This window comes from Zalophus californianus, chromosome 1 (assembly GCF_009762305.2).
Source record: "Zalophus californianus isolate mZalCal1 chromosome 1, mZalCal1.pri.v2, whole genome shotgun sequence".
Classification (NCBI taxonomy): Eukaryota; Metazoa; Chordata; class Mammalia; order Carnivora; family Otariidae; genus Zalophus; species Zalophus californianus.
Window position 1 is genome coordinate 37,459,126 of NC_045595.1, and position 24,869 is coordinate 37,483,994.

Here is a 24,869-nt window from a genome sequence, read left to right on the forward strand (position 1 = left end):
TCATCCCCTGGGGCAGGGCAGATGAACCTAGAACAAAGGATGTCTTATCTTTGTGATTCAAATTTCACTTTATTTTAAGTTCATAGAAGAATCAGTAGTTTTGGAAGCAAGTCCTTTTTATGATAAGTACCAAAGAATTAAGATCACAATTAAGCCATAAATCACATATTAGGTAAGAATACAAAATTGCTTAAAAGTAGTGCTTGAGTTAATCACCCCACCAAATTAAATTTTGACAAGTGAGTAGGAAGGAAGTTTGAAGGGGATGTCTGACTATGGTTTAGATGCTGAATGTTCATTAAAAAGAAATTTGGTGCGTTATTGTCTTGGATAATCCTAGAAAGATAGGGACAGTAGGATCTCCAGGTAATCTGGAGAAGAGCATCAGAATAGATCTTTGCCCACTTTCCTAGAAGTATCTTAGTGGTTTTCAAGACTTAGAAAAATCTTTGCATCCAGTGTGACATCTAAGTATCAATAGCAGATAGAGAACTAGGTGGAAAGACTCGAGTATTTTTCATCATGTTATGTATTCTGAGGACAATCTGGAGAGAATCCCAAACTTCTTACAAGTCTTAGAGAGGTCCTAAGGGCCAGCAAATAGAAACAAAACCCTTAGTCACAGTAAGTGGTGCCATTAGTGGATGCTGCAGAAACAATACAAGCTAGTGGCGATGGAGGGGTTACTAACTTTGGGAGAAGAAATAGTGAAAAAAGAGGTGATCCCCAAACGCAATCAGGAAGTGCTGGCTAAGTGAAGAGCAGCAATGACAGAGGATTATCATGTACTATATTTGCCACCCAGAGGGAAAGCCAAAGGGAATTGTATATAGCCTGAAAGCCTCTCTTTGAAGCTGGAAGAGACTCAGCTAACTTGAATTTGTAAGTTTGTTTTTCATCATCATCAGAAATGTGGGCTCAAATGCCAAGTTAATATCAGTTATGGAAAAATAAAAACGTTATATATTTTGTTGGTCTGAACACATAACCTTGCTCTATACCTTCAGTCCCTCTACTCCTGAGAGCTATAAAGTGAGTTAGTTTACCAATGTAGTCTGTACTTTGGGAGCCCTGTTTAGAATTGCTTTCCTCTTAGATAATGACCTCCATCAGTCATGGAGGTGGGTCTAGTTGTGCTGGGTGACCCTGTCCCTTGGCCACAATGGATTATGTCAGAAATAGGTGATTCAATCTGGTCAATCCAATATCCTCACTCCCAAAATTTGAATTGGGATCCAGTCATTAGGATTTAGCAGTTTAAGTCTATGAGGGTTGTCTAAATCATTTAGGGAGGCCGGTTTGGCTTGTGGGAAAGTAGAGAAATTGGGCAGTTGAGGGAGAGCAAAGTGGGCAACTTCTCTGTCCCATTTTCCTCCTCTGTAACATAGAGATAATAATAATGCTATGTACCTCAGAGTTGTTGGGGAGTTAAATGTTAATGAGTATCAAGAGCTTGGAAAGGAGCCTGGGCCTATAGTAAATACTGAATAAAGACTTAGCAATTATGTTTATTCTGAGTGATTTGTTCTTCAACTTTATTGAGATATAGCTGAAGTACAACACATGGCACATATTTAAAGCATGTGGTTTGATCAGTTTTGACTATGTATTTACCCATAAAACTATCATTAGAATCAAAATAACAAACATCTGCATCACCCCAAAAGTTTACTCTTTCTTTTGTAATCCAACCCTCCCTCCACCACCATCCCCACATAAACACTGATCTTCTTTTTTCATTCTCTGAAGATGAATTTGCGTTTTCTAGAACTCAACCTAAATGGAAGCACACAGGATGTATTCTTTTTGCTAAATCCTTTTTGTTCAGCACAGTGATCTTGAGATTTATCCATATTGTTGTATCAACAGTGTACTTATTTTTATTGCATTCCATTGTATGGGCATAGAAGAGTGTGTTTATCCATTCACCTGTTGATGGATATTTGAGTGGTTTTCCATTATGGATATTACAGATACAGCTGTTAACCCTGTATGCAAGTTTGTGATTTTACTTTTTGTGGGTTTAGCCTTTATTAAATTTAAACAGTTTAAGAGAAAAAAATGAGAAAGAACCTAAAATAAATAAAACTGTGATTAGAAAATATATGGGGTGCCTGGGTGCCTCAGTTGGTTAAGCATCTGCCTTCTGCTTGGGTAATGATCTCTAGATCCTGGAATTGAGCCCTACATCGGGCTCTCTGCTTAGTGAGGAACCTGCTTCTCCCTCTTCCTCTGCCACTCCCCCTGCTTGTGTTCTCTCTTTCTCTCCCCCCCCCAAATAAATTAATAAAATCTTAAAAAAAAGAAAATATAATTTTGGGGCACCTGGGTGGCTCAGTTGGTTAAGCATCAGACTCTTGATTTCAGCTCAGGTCATGATCTCAGGGTCCTGGGATCGGGCCCCATGTTGGACTCCAAGCTTAGTGCAGAGTCTGCTTGTCCCTCTCCCTCTGATACCCCATTCCCCACTTGTGAGCTCTCTCTCTCAAATAAATAAATAAAATCTTTAAGAAAAAAAAAGAAAAAACAATTTAAAAAAATACCACCCATTAGCTTGCAAAGTCAATTTTATCCTATAACATACAACTTTACTTTTAAAGGACTAGTTGGTATCCAGATGGAGTTTACAACTGTCTCATCTTTATATTTGACTACTATGAGATCTTTGATCAACTAGAACCTGCTGGAAAACCCTCTAAAGGGGAAAAAGACAGTAAGATAAGACACTACCCCCTTAACCTTTCAAAATTATATTTTAGAGATGAAGAGGCATACTGTCTTCCTATAAATGTAGACTATTATTTTTTTAAAAGATACTGAACTTTTAGTGCATTTGCAAACTCAGGTTATTTTATTTTAAAAATCAATTACAGAAACGGCAGTTATTGCTTTCTCACTCAAAACAGATATTTTGGAAACACTTGGATGACAGTGATTGCAGCAATATAGGATGTTGTTTACTGAGTTTGTATTAGAAATGACTTTAAAATTATTTATTAATAAGAAGGTATTGATTTATTGATTCTTACAGTACAGTACCTTTTGCTAAATTCTTAATAATTATTTAAAATGATTATGTAAACTAATAGATATTATTAATGGAAGTATGATGATGCTTAAAGTGAAGTCCTCTGTAATCAATACATTAAGTCAGTAAAATTTACCCTAAATCTTAACATCTTTTGCCTGCAGTTGTTTTCCTCCTGTTTTGTCCTGTTCTTTGTCATATTTTGGCTGCGTCTCTGCTTTTGTAGTTCCAAGATCTTCACTGCCAAGTAGGGCAGACAACTATAATTTATTTCATACTGCACTTGGTCTTCTACCTACATCAGTGAGGAATACTTTTTTTTTTTTTAACCCAGGAGAGAGAAAGAAAAAAAATCTTATCTTGATCAGTCTTTTCTCTAGACCACCTCTCATGGGTCAGTCTTAAAGCAGGACATTTAAATAAACTGAACTTCAAATACAATTTCAGTTTAACAGGACTTTTGGATCCAAAGAGAAATTCTAACATTTGATCAGCTATTCACAAATGATGTCTTTGTATCCTTTAAAGAACTATAAAGCAAATAAAAAATTGTAAGCTGTTTTATTTGATGTTATCTGAGATAAAATAATTCTTTGAAGAGCCATAGAGACTAATTGGAAAAGAATATCAGTATATCCATAAATTAGGAAATTAATAAAGTTAAAACCACACAGGACCTACATAGGTAATGCCACAGTGATCTAACAATACATAATTGCTAATGTACAAATTCTAAGGGGGAAAATGGGTTTTCCAGACAAGAGATAAGAAAATTTCAGTGGGTAGAAATTTACAAAAATAATGGTTGCATATGGGAAAGAATAGGTGAAGGTGATAAAGGGGGAGATTTCTTCTTCCCCAGTGCAGATTGAAAATGTCATCTTCTTTGCTTTTTGGAGAAATAAAAAGTACCAGGTTCTTTATCTTCAATTATAAGTCACATAGTTAAGAAAAATGTAAACCCTAAGATTTGTGAATGGTGGAAGGAAACAAAATCATTATGAATGTGTTCATTTCATACTAATAAGTGGCAGGGTTGGGATTTGCATTCAGGCCTTATGGATCTTAAACTATGACCACTGAAAGGAAAGTTTTCATCACTGCCAGCTCATTTCTCCCAGTTGCTAACTGCCCTGATATGACAGCATGGTATCATTAGGATGGTCTCTTCCATCCCAGTGTACTTCATCTTTGCAGCTCTTATCACGGTAGGAATGGTACCATTGTGTGGCTAATGGCTTCAGGCTGACCCATGCAGTTCTGCAGGTTGGGCACTTCAGAGCTCCAGGGTATACGAGGTGACTGTGTCATATGTCAGCTTAGCTAGGCTGAACGTTGTTCCCCAGAATTCCTTTCCTTGCATATTTTCAGTTAGAATAGGCCACAGAAGATATTTTTGTGGAAGATTTGAAAGACAACCTTTCACTGGGAAGGTTAGAGCAGCCACTTGTGTATTTCCTGCCCATTTGTTGCTCAGTACCTGCTGGCTCACTTCATGGTGTGGACAGCCACCATTTTCGCCTGCATCTTCCTGCAGCTTCTCCATCTCCTGGGTGGTTGTGGTTTTTCTCCACGGTGAGGGGCACTAACTTTTCCCCCCTTCATCGGGAGGCAGTGAGAATGGGTACAGCTACTCCAGCTTATCCTGTCATCCTCTCCTTTACATGGACCTTCTCTTCCTGACTACTTTCTTTGCCAACTTGAAGCTATAACAGAAGTAAAAACAGCAGCTTTCTAGAGTTTAACCAGCTCCTCAAATTGTGTAAGGTCAACTCCTGGTAACAGATTCCTTACTATATGAGTCTCCTGGTAGTTCTGCTCCTTGGCTGATCTCTGGCTGAACGAGTGCACCATTTACATTGCATCATATAAATGGCACCACCTCCTATAGTCGTGTAGTGCACTGCCTGGGGGCCACATCAGCAACACTGAACGTCTGTATTCCCATAGCTTAAATGGCATAGAGACCAGAATCATTTGTTTCTTGTTTATTGCTCTAGTAATAGGTGGGAAAGTTGACACCATGGCCAACTACATTTGGGAAACACCGAAATCACTCTGCATCTCTGCATTGAGATCCTACCACATTCACGCAGTAAAGACTCTATACATCTATGCATGCACTAAAATAATTTGTTCAGTCCAGCCTTCTTTAAACATTTTTGACAAAGAATCATTTTCTGGGTAGTGTGTGTTAACATAGCCCAGGAACTAGTGGTCTACAAACCACACTTTGAGAAACACTGGAATACATTCTGATAATCTCAGTCATTTAATATTTGGCTCTCATCATCTCTAAGTGCTATCTGAGTACAGAGTTAATATAACTTAAAATCTTATTTAGGCAGTCAAAATTAAATGCAAACAGGGGATGTGATAATAAGGATATAGTGAAGAACAGTGTGTGCTGATATGCAGTATAATTCATTCCAGCACTTTTCAGAAGATATTGAACCACAAGAGAAAGGCTGGTGGCAGAGAACATATCCTGCAGAGGAAAGACAAAGTGTAGTGTGCCATGACGATGAAAAGAGGTAACAGAAGCAATGTTTCTTCTCTCCATTCCTTTTCCCTCCTACTGTTGAGTTAGAGGGTAAATATGTGAATGGCGAAAAAGACAATGAAATCAGGTAGAAAAAGTACTAGATATTGAAAGCTGGAACCGGTTTAGCTTGAGTGGAATGGAGAAAAATCAGACTCAGGGCAGTCCCCACACATCTTTTGTATCTTAACTCCGGCGTTTACATGTAGATGAGCTATTTCAGTGGTACATGAGATGCTTTAGGGCCAGCCCAGGCAAAATTGCAAAATATAGTAGACAAGGTTAATTTTTGAGGTACTTATTTTCTCTTGATAAAGCAAAAAGTGGTTCTCAAAGGGAGTCCTTTGGGTTGCCATAATGACTGGGTGACATCACTGGCATATGAAGGAGAGGAGCCTAGGGTCCTAAACATGGTGTCACACAAGGAAGATCCTGCACAATAAAGAAATGACCTACCCAGAATGAGTTGCCTCACCATTGAGAAACACTGGAAGCCCTTCCTCTGGTTCCATATATTTCCTCCTCTTTTTCAGTCATGTCCCCCATGAGAGGTGGGTATCTCTCAACTAGGTGTGGATCTGATTAGCTAATAAAAGTTATTGCAGAAAGATTGAATAAAACTCAACTTTCAAGTGTTCATTTACATTTCAAAAAAGGAAATAATCAACTCCAGAGAGTCTCTAACTAATTGATGCTTTGAGAGGAAAAATATGTTAAAATATTTTATTAGAATAGTAATGTAGTCCTCTTATATGGAGAGAAATTTTGCCATCTTTTCCTTCCTTTGTAATTTGCTCATTTCAAACTCTGTCCTTTTCTATCTGTCCACTCACAGTACACAATTTCCAAGGAATTAAATATGTGTGGCTAATGTTACATCTGCATGGCATCAACCTTTAAACTTTGTACATACGTATTCATAAAAACAAAATGCCAGCCCATGAAGAGAGCTGGTAGATACATTACAGTGTAAATCATGTCTCTGTCAATGTAAAGGCAGCCTTATCTGAACTATTAACTTAAACTCTCTATGAAAAATAGGTGATTGGATACAATAGCAGCCTCGTATCTTTCCTCTTGCCTACACATGACCAAAACAAAAATATTTAATTTTCTTGCCTGATTTATGGCATAATAATCCTTTTCTATATTACTCTTTCACACGTTGGGCTAAAAGCTCCGAAGGTAGAAGAGTAAGAGTAACTGATGAGTTATAGCACCAGCTGCTTTACATATGTATATATGGAAGATCTGCCCTCTGAAATGTGCCATTACCTCCATCCTAAAGATGGAAACCTGAGGCTTAGAGGGCTTGAATATCTAATGCATTCAGTGCAAAAATAGCAGAAGTCAGAATTGACCTCAGGTCAGTTTAGCATCTAAGCTCCTACTTCATTACCATACCCTGCAGTATACAGGTATTTTCAGTTTGCTTTCTAGGCTGCCCTGCATGGGTATACATGTTCTAGATAGCTCCGAATATAGCCCACTATTTAATGGGCTAGTCTAAGGGAAGTATAAGTAATCCATACCATCAGGGAGGTTTTGATGTAGTTGGAGAGATGTCCTATATACAATGCCATATGCACATGGAAAGGTAGCCAGCAAAACATGGCATAATACTCATCAGAGCCAGTGGAGAGGCACATTCAATAACTTTGCAGGATTTTACTAGGGAAGAGCTCAGAGTTGACAGAGGCAGAGAAAAAGCCAGGGCTGGTTTTCAGACTTGATGTGACTTATAGCAGCCATAATTTATTTTTAAAATGGGTGGCAGGCTTTTATGTGTAGATCTGCACTAGGGCCTGAGAATACAATGGTGAAGGAGTTGGACAAGGACTTTGTCTGTCCTGTGGCCCCTTCCTCCCCAGGCCCCAGCATTTCATATGCCTATAGAGTCACCTGGGCGTCCTGTTAAAATGTAATTTCACATTCAGGAGGTCTGGAATAGGGTCTCAGATTCTGCATTTCAAACAAGCTTGCAGGTAATGGCCAGGCTGCTACTCCACTGACCGTACTTTGAGTAGCAAGACTCTAGAGGAGGGAGGGGATGAGCAAATGAAGTAACAAATGGTGAGCATATAACTTTAGCAAAAAATAACTGAAGGTCCATTAAGGGCATGTAGCCATCTATGCCAGCCTTCAGCTCCTCTCTCCACAAACAGATAGGCTACCATTACCACCTTAGGATAACCTGGGTAGGTCTAAAATGCTGGATAAATCCCTTTGGCTTACTCTGGTCTTCTTGGGATCAGCATGATTGCAGAGCATTTCTAAATTCTGTGAATTTCTATCTCATTTCTAATGCGTTTTCTCTCTCCTTCCTCCCTTTTCCCTTGCTTCTTCCTTCTTTTTCATCTTCCTTCCTTCCTTCCTTCCTTCCTTCTTTCTGTCCTTCTTATTTACTCACAGAGTGTAACATTTGCAAATTAGTGGGGATTCTTAATATACCCCTCAAATGATGAGTTTGATGTCCCAGCTATGTCATTTATTAGTTGTCTGACTTTGAGCAAGTTATTCAATCACCCTGTGCTTTCCTCATCTATTAAATGGGGATTAATGATAGTATCCATGTCACAGTGACATTGTAGGATTAAATGATTATTAAATGTTAAGTGCTTAGAACAGTTGCTAGGACATAGTAAATGCAATATAAATGTTTGTGGATATTCTTGGTGCTATATAATCTTCTCTTCCCCTCTGTGGGACAGCAAACTTTCTTTTTGGTTTGACAGTGCAGAAAAACATGAAGTTCAGTGCAGTGGTCATCTCTTATGTTCTGTGGAGATACATGGGAGAGCTAAAGACTTATACCAGAGTCTTTATCCCTCTGTGTCTTCTTACTCCTTGTCTTATCAAACTTTGAACACTTTTCCCTGTTACATATCATTACATTTCCCTTAGTCTTGTTATTTAATTTTCCCATAAATGTCGATTTCATGGACACATAATTTATTCCATGATGGCAAGACAGTCATGCATGAAAGTTGCTTTTACTATTTTTAGGCCTCACTGTACATATTTGATGATGATGATGATGATGTTGATGATGATGACTACTACTAGTAGTAGTGTTAACATTCATCAAGTGTATAATAAAGGATTTCAGCTTCCAGCCATAATTGAATAAGAAGAACCAGATGTACCATATCCCCCTCCCAGTTGAAACAACTAAAACAAACAAGCAAACAAGTAAACCTGGACAACCACAATGATCAGACTCTGGACAGCAAGCAGTTCAGGACAGTGATCCTTGACAGAAGGAAAACAAAGAAGATGAGCCCTATGATTGCCCCAGCCTGCTTCCCAGGAGGATTTTACAGGTTCAATGCATGGTAGAGGAACTAAAACAGAGGCTGACATGACACAGTGTTGAGGAGACAGAATTCAGAGATCAGAGAAACCCAACAGATAGAATTCATAAGGTAGAGTGTTGAGTTAAAGAGAGCTATACACAGAGCAAATGAGTCCTTTCAAGTGTTCAGCTAAATATCACTCAGTGCCTCCATGAGCAAACTATTAGAGTTCAGGAAAGGCTATTAGAAAGGAATAGGCAGAACAATACCTGGAGCTCACACAGGGCTAGGGAGAGTTTATATTACCATCAGACAAAGTGAAAAGACCTAACATACTGGGCGTCAAGTAAGTCTTCAGCCAAACCAATTGTAGAAGCAAGCCACAAAAGGATCAAGTTATTTCTAAATAACCTAATTGTGTCCCAGAACAAAGATGAAAAATACTTAAGAAGAATCATCCAGCACTCAAAGATGTAAAAAGACAATGTCTGGGATCCGATAAAAAATTACCATGCACACAAAGATGCAAAACACAACCTGTAATACACAGGACAAGAACCAACTATAAATAGACCCAGAAATGCCAGACATAATAGAATTAGTAGACAAGAACTTTAAGACAGTGATTAAAACTATATACTCCATATGTTCCAAAAGGTAGAAGAAAGCATGCACATAGGAGAGACATGGAAGATCTATAAATAAATAAATAAATAAATAAATAAATTAATTAATTAAATAAATAACAATTTAAACGTCTAGAGATGAAAAGAATTATAGTGAATGGGATTAAAAGCATACTAAATACTGAAGAAGAAAAGATTAGTGATCTTGAAGACATAGCAATAGAAATTATTCAAAATAAAAATCAAAGTGATTGGGGCAAAAAAAAAAAAAAAGAACAGGGGATTACTGAGCTGTGCAATACCTTACTCAGGGTAACTTACTCAGTGAAAAGGAAGCTTAGAAAAAGGTGCAGTGGGGAAACAGAAAAATACATATATTTGAGGAAATATGGCTGGAATCAAAGTTTTGGGAAATCATATTTCCAAATTTGATGAAAATTATAAACTCAAATATTGAAGAAGCTCAGTGAATCTCAACCACAAGCAATATAGAGAAGACTACACCAAAGCCCATCAAATTACTTCAAACTTGTGTTAAGAAAATACCTTAAAAGTATCTAGGAGAAAAGAACACATTACAAAATAGACTAAAAATTGGTAAATGACAGCAGGCAATAGATATCAGAAATAATACAAGCTGGTGCAACTTTTTTAAATATCAAGGGGAAAAAATCAACCTCAAATTCTATACCCACCAAAAACCATTTCTTTCAAAAGGCTATCTGTGAGCAGGTTAATGGTTAAGCTTTTTTACTGTTATTTGACTCAATTTTTTTAAACACTATTAAATTGGAAGTACTGTAAGGGAGGTTTGAAACTCAATTTATGTCCGGTTGTATTAATCAATCTGTAGTAACTTCATCCTACATACTGAATCTCAGTAAAAATTTGTGCAAAATCATTGTTAAAGTATTGCATCGTAGAAAAAATCCATAGGCTTATATCACTGAAAATATATCTTCCACACAAAAAAGTTTACTGTTTTAATAAAAAAATATCAACTGATTCTAATATGCTGGTGAAATTAGAAAACACTGCCTATGAAAGAAAAACGATAAGATGAATTTTAGCATATGTCATAAAACTCATTTATAGACATGTTATCTGGAATTAAAGGAAAATCAGATGTTTGAAAGAATTTTAAAGATTTTGCTTTATTTTAATTTGGAAAGAACAAATAAGAGCGTTTTGTCTAATGATTTGCTTACTTGAAGTTCCTGAAAACTTCATTGAAATAACAGGTTTAATTGAACAATAAATATTTCAAGTAAAGACTTCCACTTTTTATATCTTATAAATTATCAAACAATGCCTAGACGTCCCGCAGACATCTATCAAGTATTGGTAGATCCTGAAATAATTTTATGAGCAATAAAAATAGGAAGTTACAAGGTAGGATGTGAGCAGGGTCTGGCTGTGGCATCTGTCACTCCACGGACCACCAGGGTTGATTCGGCTGATCTGGCTGGCTAGGCAGTGGTCATCTTCCTCCCTCGTCATTCCAGGTGCGTCCCTCCTGACGCTGCAGCTCTGGCTCTGTTAAGGGGAGGAGGACTAACCTCCTGCTAGAGTCGGATAGTTCTTTGGTCAAGGGTATTGGAGTAGCTGTGCTTTCCTGCTAGAACCTCCGCACAAGCTCTCAAGGTCCATTTGGTAGTCAAATTGCCAATAATCCAGACACCCCCAAATGAGGGCCTGCATGCAGCAGTCTACCTTTTATTTATTTATTTATTTATTTATTTATTTATTTATTTATTTTTTAAGATTTTATTTATTTATTTGATAGAGAGAGAGAGAGAGAGCGAGAGCAGGAACACAAGCAGGGGAAGTGGGAGAGGGAGAAGCAGGCTTCCCGCGGAGCAGGGAGCCCGATGTGGGGCTCGATCCCAGGACCCTGGGATCATGACCTGAGCCGAAGGCAGATGCTTAACGACTGAGCCACCCAGGCGCCCTGCCTTTCTTTTAAAGAAAAAAAAAATCCCCCAAATTACTAGATACTTAATTTTTTTTTTAATTCAGGAAAAAACAATCAAGTCTAAATAAAAGGACAGCTGTAATACAATGTGGTAAAGGACGACTCACCCTGTCTTGAAAAAGAAAATGAATAATCTATAAAGAAGGACATAAATTCCCTCATTAAGATTAAGTGATGGTAAGCCTAATTCCGAAAGAATATATGAACTTTGAGAGAAACTTCAAAAGTCATAAAAGGAATAACTAGTAATATGTATAAGTGTGTTTTTACTTTTTTAAAAAGTCAAATCATTTAAAAATCTTAATGATGAAGTGATAGTTGGTCTAAATCTTTCAAAACCCACATACCTTTTTCTATAATTAGTTGTAGAACTTTGAGAACATATCAGTAATCTGATGTACATGAAAAGTGAAAGGAACAATTAACATTAAATGGCATAATCAGACAAGTTATCTTTATCTTTGTGGTATATCTATATTTATCTTTATATAATGCCATTGGATGCAGCATTTTGATTTCCTGAGGTCTTTTATAGGTAAGAGAGAATACCAGGAAATAATCAGAGGGGGAAAAATCAATATTACAGCACTTGCTTATTTACTAATTCTACCATACTTTCATTTATACGGTTTTCATACCACTCAAAAGTAGTTGTTTATATGCTGTCTTTGGTAATTATGCTATTTGAGTCAGGGCTACTTCTTAAAAAGTTGGTCAACTATAAGAGGGAGGATGTTTGGTGTGTGTTTTTTTTTAATATTTTATTTATTTATTTGACAGAGAGATAGAGCAAAAGTAGGCAGAGTGGCAGGCAGAGGGAGAGGGAGAAGCGGGCTTCCCGCTGAGCAGGGAGCCCGATGCGGGGCTTGATCCCAGGACCCTGGGATCATGACCTGAGCCGAAGGCAGCCGCTTAACCGACTGAGCCACCCAGGTGCCCCAAATTTACTATTATTTTTATATTTAATTAAAAACCCCAAACATGGGGCACCTGGGTGGCTCAGTCGGTTAAGCGTCTGCCTTCGCCTCAGGTCATGATCCCAGGGTGCTGGGATCGAGCCCCTCAAAGGGCTCCTGGCTCGGCAGGGAGCCTGCTTCTGCCTCTCCCCCTGCTCATGCTCTCTTTCTCTCTATCTCTCTGTCTCAAATGAATAAATAAAAATCTTGAAAAAAATAAATTATAGTGAGTGGTTAATTTAATGCTGTAATTTCCTTACATTTCAATAAAGCATTCCAAATAGAATCTAAACAAATCATTTCAACTTGTATAGAAAATACTATAAAAAGACACACTTATTGTATAGAATCTGTGTGATTGGAACGATTGCAGATGAATTACAGACAATGAATTAGATGTGATTTTACATACTGGTAAGTGAAAACAAAATGTGATTTTAAATTAGAGTGTAAAATTTTACGTATCTTAATTAATTTAGTTTTATTTCAGTTGATAATATGCCCAACTAGCCAATGGTGATACGAAACTTGGGAAAATGAGGATTTAAAAGTTGAAGGTTTTATTCCTCTTAGACAAAGCACAAATACTTCAAACCTCTGAACACTGTTCAAATGTGCCCAGTGACTCTCATCCCACTTGTCAAGAATAGCTCCTGTAGCATTTTGTTTATTTCTATCACTCTTCTGTACTTTTTTCTCTGCAGTGCATGATTTCCTGCTACTCTCAACCCTCCTACTTGGCCCAATCAAAACTTAGTCCTATGAAGTGATTGGTACTAGTGGATGATCTAATATTGTGGACAGCTAGAGCTTATGTGCAGCTTATCACATCATGGGGCTGCAGGGGAGAAATGTGTGTTTTCTGTTTCCTTCTTATCAGAACAAGACTTGGGGTCACCTGATATCAGACCTTAGATTTTACCTCCCCTACAAATCCAATTTATTCAATCTATTTTAGACTCAAGCATTCCACATAGCCCTTGACACCTCACTGTACTTTATGACAGATAAGGTGGAAAATTCAAGGCACTGTTGATGAAAATAAAACAACAAAGTCTGCACACACAAATCTTGCCAGAGAAGTGCATTTAACCATTTTAAAATGTAGAATTCATCTACTTAAACTTTTCAAAGTGGCTTGTTTATATAAATGTTGGAGTAAGGTGCATTTGTTTTTATTTCTAAAAATTGTCAGAAAATTTGCATCTCTGCCCTTTATTTCTACTGTTATTAAAGTATTGGAGGAATAAAGTTCCATTTACTTCTATTCACAGAAGACTGTCATATTCAGATAATGGCACAATTCAGAATTTATCAAGTGCCAGGAGATTATAAAAGTTAATGGAACAAAATGGTATTAGTGTGAGATTTTGGGAAAATCTCATGAGATTTGGTACAGTAACTTTACAATTAAATTACCATGTCACTACTCTATGTGCAGACAAAGGGAAGTGGGGCATTTGTGAATTCCATATTGATAGATCTTATGAATGATCTAGAAATGAAAACCTCCTTTGTTTAGATAACTGTGAATCTTTTTGGAGTGTTGCTTTCTCTTTCACTATACAAATAGTCAAAGTGAAGGACACAGCAATGTAAGTCAACGAAGCAGATATTTTAGGATAGCTTTCTTTAATTCAAAACACTCAGTGTTCTAAAAGAAAAGATGGGTTTGGGGATACAAATGGTATTATCAGAATTTCATGTCAGATTTGTGTGTTTTTCTTCACTAAAACTTTCCCTTAAATAGGCTGACTCTTGTAGAATTCCTTCATGATATTAGAATGACTCTATTTCCCTCCTGGACACTCCAGGCTAGTAGGCCATGTAGGCTAAGCTCCTTCTGATTGACTCCTAGGTCCCTTCCTCCAGTCTGCATCCTGACTGCAAGCCCCAGTTCCTGTCTTAATTTTCTTTGTAGGTGTCCAGGTGTCATCTCAGACCTAGTGTCCCCCAACTAGCTCATTACCATCTCTGGGAAGAAGTTACTAATCATCAGAAGGATTAGCATCTGAAATGAATGAGACAAGGAGGTGTTAGTTCAATGTCTGGCACTGTGGAACTTCCTAATAACTATTAATCAATGTTATTACAAGTAATAATAAATATTCTTAGATCTAGTGGGTCCTCCTGTGTTCCCTGTTGTATCCATGTTATCTTTCCTTAACCACTTGGCCTCAAAACCTGGAAGTCATTTCCATTCCTTTGTCTTCCTCACATAGGCTGTCCAACTTGGTCACAAATTCCGGTATGCACTATCTTTTTTTTTTTTAAGATTTTATTTATTCATGTGACAGAGAGAGAGAGCACAAGCAGGGGGAGCAGCAGAGAGAAAAGGAGAAGCAGGCTCCCCACCGAGCAGGGAGCCTGATGCAGGGCTTGGTCCCAGGACCCTGGGATCATGACCTGAGCCGAAGGCAGATGCTTAACCATCTGAGCCACCCAGGTGCCCCTGTATACAGTATCTTTTGGGAATTTCTTTTTCTCCTATCACTGTCATCCTTTAACCTCTTGCTTCAAATATTACATAAGCCATTGTTGGTCCCTACTCCCGTTGACAGAACCTCTTTCCCACTTTGGAGGCTGAAATGCCATAGACTCACATTCCCATCCTCCTCTGCACCCAGAGCAGAGTCACACGACCCACTCCCACCTATGAGATGTGAGGCTTTTAGGAAGGGTATTCTTCTGTATAAAAATTAAATTTAAAAATAAATAATAATCAGAAACAAAATATTTTAAAATACCAAAATGATGAAAAACTATACAAAAAAGACTTCAGTGGAAACTTTCATTGTTTTCTTCACTAGAAGTTGTCACACCTACATATCATTCTGGAACTGCTACAGGAATCCTGATACTAGGCAAAAAAAAAAAAAAAAATACCACTTTTGTAGAGGATGACAGGTTTGGGCAGGGGGATGGATGGAAGTCATCTGGATCTTGATTTTATTTTATTTCTTTCAAGCTTATATGGAGCCTAGAGTCTAAATTGGTCCTCTCTCTGGTTCACTTGATTCTTCTTTCATCAGTCCAAACTACCCTACACACTGCTGCTAAATAGGACTCTTCAAACCTCCCATTTTTTCTGTCTTAATCCTGATTAAACACCTCTAACAGTTTTCAGTTTCCATAATAGTGGTCTTCAATTGGAGTGGGGTAGGCAGGATAACCCGAGGGAGCATGTGAAGAAACCATTAAAAATTATATATAAAGGAAAGGAATTAAGTTTTGTTAATATTTTCTATATCGGTTATCAATGACTTTCTCACTAGTCCGTTTATCTGATGGTCACATATCAGACACGAGGGAGGAATTCTACATGGGGGATCTATTGGTAAGCACCCTCACCTATTCAACTGCTTTCAGCATCATTTGAGATATTGAATGTAACCTGAGCTTGGTTAAGTGGATTTGTGGGTTATATCATTTAGCTTTTTTCTAAACTAACTCTAAAAAAGTGGCTTAGAGAGATTTCTGTTAAGCTATACTACCTGAAGACAGTATAGTTACCCAGACATGCGTCCGCTATTCAACGTATAAGCTCTTTGTCAGTCTCACTATGAGGCACAAACAATAATGTCACATTCAACATGAATCGGCCGAAAAATTCAGAATTATCAAGAAGACAACTTAAAATATGGGTTTATATTCACTATTATTAATGATGATACCACCCCTTGAGAAGAGAACACTTTGAGATATTAGCCTGTGATAGAAGTATTTGTATGTAATATGTAAATAAATATGCATATATTGGGGGCACAAGCTCAAGACTGTGTTTCTCTAGTTCATATTTAAATGAGAATAAATTGGACACCTGTACCTACAGGACAATATCTTCCTTTTGCTAATGAGCTAAATCCTGCTTTTTCTTCAATATTGTAAAATAATTATAAATAAGTGCTCTCATTTATTAAATGCTTAATTGTATGCCTGGCATTGTGCTGAGCCCTATGCCTCATAGCATTTATTTTGTTCAATATTTCTTGTAAATAATTTTGTAAACTAAATATTATCCCCCATTTTTACAGATGAGGAAACTGAGATGTTAAAAACTTTCCCAAAGGTACCCTCCTAATAAGTTAGAGAACTGGAATCCAGTCTACGGTTAAGCCACACCTACTGCTTTAAACTACTCTTCATTTTATCTCAACTCTCATGGTACCCTAGGAGTGGCAACAAACAAACCAAAAAAAAAAAAAAAAAAAGGTAAGGAAAGAAAACTAAGCATATACTATGTACTAGAGAACATGCTAGGTATTTGAAACACTTTATAATAGATATTTTCCGTAAATCCTGTTAGCTAGCTGGCATTATCTCCTATTTTTCTTTTTCTAATGAAGATCCTGCTATAATCTTACCTCCTCCTGAAATTTATGCACAAACAACGCCTACTGCTGTTTTTTGGCATTTGATTGTCTCCTTCCTTGTGACATAGTTTTAGTAGCTGGTTTTCCTCATAAAAGCCAGTGTGATGTAATGGGGGAAAATGGATTTGTTTCCAGGCTGACTTGACATCTAATCTCCATGTCTCACCCACAAATGAGTCATTTTGGGTAAGAAACCACGGTTCCTTCACATGTAGAATGGATAAAAAAGATTCTTCAGATGAAGAAACCCTAGCATGGTGAACTTGCATGTATATGTATTCATGGGAATGTCATTTTCTCGCCTGGCAGGTATATCTCTTCTGCAACTAGACTCCAAATTCCTTGAGGTTGAAGTGTGGATGCTTTGCTATTTTGTTTCTCTCACAATATTATAAACATAAGTATGCCCAGTGCATGCTGATGCAATGCTGTCACTAGCTCCTAGATTCCTCAAATCTCCAAACATTGTTTTGTTTGTCTGGGGATTGGTTGTGAAGCAGAACAATGTATATGCCCAGCTTCTGTCCCTTTGACCAGCACATGATTATCTTTGTTAAGGATTTCATCAAAATATGATCTAGGTATTTTTGTTGTTGTTGATATCACATCATCATGAGAAAGAGCTCAATTAGAATGGACCACTCTGGGGTTGAATAACTGATGTAGCTGCTTTGAAAGAGGCAGCCTATTTACTCAGGCACTGTGGGACTGTCCAGTGCTATCATCATGAGTGACATTGATGTACTGCAGGTAACTTGAACTTGTGCCCACTCCTATCTGGGTAGTTTTCAGTCAATACCATGCTTGTGAAGTACAGAAGTTAAATTCACTTTGTCAACAAGAAAACAGTTTTATTATGTCGTCAGCAAAAGGTAAAGGGGCTTATTTCGGTTATTTGGGTTCTTTCAAAATAGGGATCTCACTCTTCAGATGCCTCAAATAATAGATTTGAAATATGCTGTAAGTCTCAAAATCCCACTATGTTATCATAGTTGTACCAAAACAGGCAGCTCCATTCTTGCGGGAAAAAAAAAAAAAAAGAATTCAATGGTTAAGCAGTATCATGGTCTGGGTACCCTTTTGGGATAGTAGCAGTTTTAGGCCGAAGTTAGGAATTGGTATCACCAGCAAGACTGAAAGTTCTTACTCAGAAGGCAGTCTCAAGTTTAAATAAATGAACAGAACTCCAATCTAGGCATTCTTCTAGAATAGGAACCATTTCAGGCTGAAGTTAGGAATTGATATCACCAGCAAGACTGAAAGTTCTTACTCAGAAAGCAGTCTCAAGTTTAAATAAATAAACAGAACTCCAATCAAGATCTTTTATATTTAAAAGAATCACTATACAGGGGCGCCTTGGTGGCTCAGTTAGTTGAGCATCTGACTCTTGGTTTTGGCTCAGGTCATGATCTCAGGGTCGTGAGATTGAGCCCCACATCAGACTCCACACTCAGCGGGGAGTCTGCTTGAGATTCTCTCCCTCTCCCCCCACCGTCTCTCATAAATAAGTAAATCTTAAAAAAAAAAAATCACTGTATAAAATAACACTCAGCACCCAGAAAATATGTGAGCTTGGACATCTCCCAATCTTGCAATTTGAATCGGGAATATATATTGTGGCTTTAACTTGAAAATTGTGATCAACTTCTTTGCATATCTAAGAACTGCCTGTAAGTTATATAAAAGGGAAAAAGTAAGTAGAGCCTGAGTTTTTGAAGGCAAGGACCAATTTGATGACTTTCTACAATTTCATTATAGTTTCTTTGAAAACTGTTTCACTGGTACTCTGTACTGGCAGTTATAAGATGAGGGTAATCAGTGTATCAGTGGGTACCTCTAAAGTTATACAAGCACTTACTTCCTTTCTAGAGTTTTCCATGTTACACAGAGTTCCCTTTTCCCACACAAAGACATATCTGTCAATCCTGGAGGTTTGTGGGAGAAACTTGTGGGAGTCAGATAAAGTCAAGCTTCAGGAAACTAACATTTTCTGGTTCTTTTGATTGGTATGGACATCTCCTACTTATGAACAACTTTTGTTCTTTATCAGTGTTGTACAGTAAAAATAAACGATAGCAGTATGATGCCTGAGTTGGGACTGGGTAGAATCCAGTAGTTGAGTTTACTAGCAACATTTTATTTTGAGCAATGTCCATACCTCACAGATCCTTTCTTTAGAGAGAATCATCATCTTTTCTTTGGAATGTTTTGTTATAGGAGTTAAACATAATGGAGTTTTGCTGTTCTTGCTATTCTCTGTGGGGCTGGAGGGGGTCAGAGGGAGAGAGAGAGAGAGAGAGCATGAGAGAAAAAGTTATCAAAGAATAGAGTCCCTACCAAGAGGCAATAGTTATCTATTGCTAATTATTCCCACCACCAGTAAATCAAATATACTTCCTCATGTTACAGAAAATTAGAATGGCTTAATAATAATATCTAAACTTAATAGGGAATTTTATATATCATGCTTTTAAGTATTTAATTTAAAAATAATTGCTCTGGTGTTCCAGGATTTAGAAGCACAAGGAGAGTACCATCTCCTCTTAGAACTATAGCTTCCTGCTCTAGGAGTGGGCCAGTGAAGCTGGAGTGCAGTTACCCCGTTAAGTGCTTGTTTTCCCTACTGTATATCCTGTATTATGGCTACATTTCAGCTGTTAGTTTTCCCCAAGGAAAAGGCACTAAGCAAAGAATATGAATAAATAAATGCTCAACATCTTGCATGTCCAAACTTTATTATAATTTCTTGCAATGATGATAGACATTTTGCAAGCTTTATTTAGGGAGATTTTGTCATTCCTTGGCATAACCATATGCTATAGCGGATATTTGAAGGTGCCTCCATTCCTGCTGGGATATGGCTTGAATACTAACTTAAATAATGATTGTGCATTTCATAAACTGACTTAAAATATGGTTCTTTAAATGGAATTCCACTAGTCATGCACTCAATGAAAATTTACAAAAATAAAATTCAAAACAGTAACATTTGTCATGTTATCTTTTATCAGTAATTACTTTGGCTTTTATGGTTTTTTTCCTCCATGGATCACATGGCATACTGTAGCTTTAAATTAATGTTTTTGTCTTTATTTAAGATTAAGTTCCATTTTATTTCTCTAGTTCCTTTGAAATATATTAATTTATAGATACCAAAACTTATTGTTAAGGTATTAAACTCTTGATTGTATACTTCCCAATACGTAAAGGTTATAGTCGTGTATTTTTATTACTGTGGGATATGGTTCAGCAGATCGAAATGTATAATACATTTCAAATATATTTATTATATGATGAATTTTATAAAGAAGTGTGTTTCAATGGGGAGAGAATTTAACTTCCCCATTTGGACAAACCTGTGTTAGAATTCTGGTTCTGTAACTCCCTCACAAAGGCTACTTTTTGAATCTTGGGCAAGATATATGAAATGTCTGGCCCCCTACTTTCTCATAGCTATACTTAGACTCAGATATCCCTATACCTACTTTTCTTTAAATATTATAAATTCCCTTTATTATATTCAAAAAGAAAAAAAGGGGCAGTGATAGGATATGGAATCAGAAAGTCCAGGTTTGAGTCCAAGTTTTAGTATATTCTAGGGATGTGATTGTGCATAAAAGAGTTAATGCAAGCCTGAGACCACTGTCATTAGAAAGTCCTGCTTGAAATGTTGGCCGTTGGCTGGCCTCTGGGAACTTGGATTTCGGGAGGGATCCCACCACCCTAAATGATAAAAGTGGCTGGCTGTGCCGAGATTGTTTGTATAAACAATGTGGTTTATGTTGAACACCTGCTTTCCTTCAGGGAATCTGGAATCTTGCTTTGTGCCAGGCAGATGATGCCTATATAACCCGTCCCCACGGAAAACCCTGGGCACTGAATCTCTCCTGACCTTTCCCAGAAGACAACATTTCACACGTGTTTTCATGACTTGTTGCTGGGAAAATTAAACATGTACTGTATGATTTCACTGGGAGAGAACTCTTGGAAGCTTGGAAGCTTGCACCTGATTTCCTCCACATTTTGCCCACGTGTCTTTTCCTTTGCTGATATTGCTTCCTATCCCGTCAATGTAAAAATCAGCCATGACTATGATGATGTGCTGAGTCCTCCTAGCAAATCACTGAACCAAGGGTGGTCTGGGAACCCCTAATACAGTGATCTTGAGCAAGTTAGTAAGCCTCTCTGAGTTCGTCCCCTCTTCTGTTACATTTGTATGATGCTGACAGATCTCTCATTCTGGGTGGCTGTGAAGTTAAAATGTGATTGTGTACATCTACAAAGTATTGTATGTATGTGAGTTGGTGCTGTTCTTCTTCTTATTATTACTGTCATTGTTGTCATCACGTCCTTTATGTTAGACCTCTTTCTGGTGCTTTGGGATATACTTTCTTTTTTTTTAAGATTTTATTTATTTATTTGACACACAGAGAGAGAGAGAGAGAGAGATACAGCAAGAGAGGGAATATAAGCAGGGGGAGTGGGAGAGGAAGAAGGAGACTCCCCGCTGAGCAGGGAGCCTGATGCGGGGCTCGATCCCATATACTTTCTTGATGCAGTATGAGGGGTGAAGAGAAGCATCCAAGTCACTCCCCTTTCTCAGCATGGCCCTGCTGTGGTTCCATAATTAGTCTGTAAGAGACTATGATAAAGCTGAAAAGGCTTACTCTTGAGTGCAACCACTTCTCCCCCACTGGCATCTAGAACTGTTTGGTTGTTTTGTTTTGTTTTGTTTTGCCTGCTTAACAGGGCATCATTTCCACTGATCAGAACCCTGATTTTTTTTCATGGGGAGAATAAGATTTCTTAATCTCAGGGAAGGTATGTTTCTACTTTCATCCTTAGCCCAGAGGATGGATCCTGGTTGGTCCTAACAAGTCATGATCAAATCATCTCATTCCCATTGACTACTGATGGGTTTAAGAGTTGATAGGTGACTGTTGTGATTCATGAGATGGAAGAGTAAGACTGACAAGGAGTATTTCCCTTCCTACATAAGAAGACAAAGCCTCATGAGGCAAAAGCCTTTTTTCCCTTGACTCTTCTTTCCTGCCAAGACCATGAATGTGATGCCTGGAGGCACAGTGGCCATTTTGAGTCCATGAAGACACAAATCAGGAAAGTAAGGATGTCAGAGCAGAAGGACGGAAAGACCTTTGCCTTTATTGGAGCCATGGAGCATTATGATGTTTCCTCACTGAGACACAGAGTCCAACGTGTGACAGGCACTCCGATAAGAAGAAACTTTTACAATATTGCTTTATTGATATTAGATACATGCAACAGTATTTATAATATATCAGTACTATATAAAGCCTGTTAATAAATATCCGTGGGAATCAATGAACATGTCAAATCCAAAGCAAACATTTGCAAATGTTCGTGTCTGAGCCTTACCGTACAACTGTCCTTGTTCTGAGACCCAAAACAGACTTCTTCTTGGATTATTACAAGGAAAACAAACTCTTTTAGAAGAATAGTAACAAACTGTATTCTGGAATATAGCCTTTAATAGAAATTCTCATTCTGTTTATATCATTTCTGTTTATAAACTACTATTGCCATTGAGTGTTTGCGGTCAGTTTTTTTCAGGCGAAATAGTGATGACAGAAAGCACTTTTTTTTTCTCTGCAAGAACTGGGGAGAAGATCACATGGTGTCTATAATAAGAAACTTCAGGTGACTCACTTCAAACTCCTATCTTCAGTAGCTGCAGTAAACACCTGCTGTCATATTTGACACCGCTTGTTAATAACTGGAAAAATTTTAAAGTATCTATATCTTAGCATAACTGCTTAGCTGGCTTAGAGTTCGTGAATAATTGACGACAATCTTGAGTTGAAATTTATCGATGGTGCATGGTGGCATAGTTGGCTTTACACTCTCCTTTTTCCAAAGTATTCATCTTAGTGTCTCATTAATTTCCGAAGAACCAAATTCCACTTCTCTTTCACTAAATTGATTGATTAATGGATAACTGTAAGCTACATTTTCCAAAGGAATCCCAAGTGTCCTGTGGTCTTTTATGAATTCTGCTGCAGAATATGGCAGAGAGTTTATGAGAGGTACACCCTTAATTTCCAGAAATATCATCTTTATGCAGACATAGACAACCAGTGGCCAAGGGCCAGTTAGTATGGCATGAGGTCGCTGTTGGTGACCCTGGCACTTCCAACATAAATGTGCCTGTGTGGCTCTTTCATCATCACATTTTCTCCTCTTCCCTACATCTTTGGCCAATGTTTGTGAATTGTGGCAGTTAGGAGTAAAGAGGTGGCTGATTCCTAATACATTATAATTCAAATTATTCAGCATTTGGCAAATATAAGTAGTAAGTACTGAAAGTTAGCAGAGGGTATAAAATGTTCTGAAGAGTTACACAGGCCAAACAAGATGAAACTGGGGATGTTACCCTTTTAAGGAAGCCAGTTTGTCCTTGAAGCCAATTCCTCATTACTTTTTAAAAATAAGCTTTTATTTTTGAATAATGTTAGGTTTACAGAAAAAATGGGAAACACTGAGTTTCATTTTTAATTCGCATCTTATATTAGTATGGTCTGTTTGTCATAATTCACAAACCAATATCGGTGTGTTATTATTAACTAAAGTTCATGCTTTATTCAGATTTCTTAATTTGTATCCCATGTCCTTTTTATGCTTTAGAATCCCATCCAGGATAACACATTACATTTAGTAGTCGTGTCTTCTAAGCCTCCTCTTGGCTGTGACTGTTTCTCAAAGTCTTTGCTTTTGATGACTTTGACAAGTTTAAGGAGCATTGCTTAAGTATACTGTAGAATGTCTCTCAAGTGGGAGTTCTCTAATGTCTTTCTCATGAATACACTGAGGTTATGGGTTTAGGGAGGAAGACCACAGAGTGTAAAGTGTAATTCTCATCATGTCATATCAAAAGTACACACTCCCAGTTTGGCTTATCACCATTGATATTAATCTCAAATGAGGTAATGTTTGTCACGTTTCCACTCTTGATTTCAATATGTCGGGTCCCCTCAACCTTTCCACTTAAGGAGTGGGGAGTTTTGCTCTACCTCCTGGAGGGTGGAGTACCTACAAAAATTATTTGAAATTCTTCTATACCTGGGATTTGTCTCTTTTACTCTATTTATTTCTTTGGACCCATGGACGTTTATTTTGTACTTTAGATTATAAGCCAATGCTGCTTTATTTTGTTGCTAAAATTGTCCCATCTTTGGCCATCGGGAGCCTTTCCAACTGGCCCCTGTGTTCCTTAGACATACTTCCATCATTGTGGGTATTTTTTAGCACTTCCTTAGTTTCTGGCACTATAAGATGTTCCAAGGTTACCTACTACGTTTACTACCCCAGCCCTAGAGTAGGGCATTTCTCCGAGAATCTCTGGTTCCTTTTTATAGAGGATGGTATCAGGCACCAAGATCTAGGTGCTAAGTATGCTTGTTGCTGGGATGTCTTTGCTTCTAGGCCTTCCTTGCAGACAGAGCAAGGAAATAGATGTATGTATACTAACACGTCTATGTACCTATATCTATAAATATTCCTATATGTAACAACCTATATTTATATTAAACTTGAGTTTATCCTGATATCTCCAATTCTAATCCATTTTCACATCGTTCATGCTTTCTCCTCTTTCTTTTCTGTAACCTCCTATTTCAACAGTAAGAAATATGCCTCCCAACATTTGTCATCCATTTAATTGTTCATTTACAGTGTACATGCATGGTGGTCCCAGGAGCAATAACCTATGCTCCCATAGGAAACAACATCACCAAGTGTAGTTCAGTGCATATGAACAGTTCCTTTTACCTTTAGTCTTAAAGACTACAGTAATTTCTTTTTATTTATTTATTATTTTATTATGTTAATCACCATACATTACATCATTAGTTTTTGATGTAGTATTCCATGATTCATTGTTTGCATATAACACCCAGTGCTCCATTCCGTACATGCCCTCTTTAATACCCCATCCCTCCACCCACCTCCCCTCTAGAACCCTCAGTTTGCCTCTCAGAGCCCATAGTCTCTCTTGGTTCGTCTCCCCCTCTGATTTCCCCCCCTTCATTTCTCCCT

The 24,869-nt window shown here is 37.7% G+C and overlaps 1 long non-coding RNA gene across 3 annotated transcripts in view; it reads left to right on the forward strand.

Annotated features, from left to right (window-relative positions):
• Positions 1–24,869, forward strand: part of LOC118356102 — a 132,961-nt gene that overhangs the window by 95,445 nt on the left and 12,647 nt on the right. Inside the window, exon 4 of one of the 3 annotated variants that reach the window (XR_004819435.1) lies at positions 16,458–16,620. The exons of the other annotated variants lie outside the window; for them this stretch is intronic. This is a non-coding gene — a long non-coding RNA (uncharacterized LOC118356102). Of the gene's footprint in view, positions 1–16,457; positions 16,621–24,869 lie in introns of those variants that run through there. 3 annotated transcript variants of the gene reach the window in all.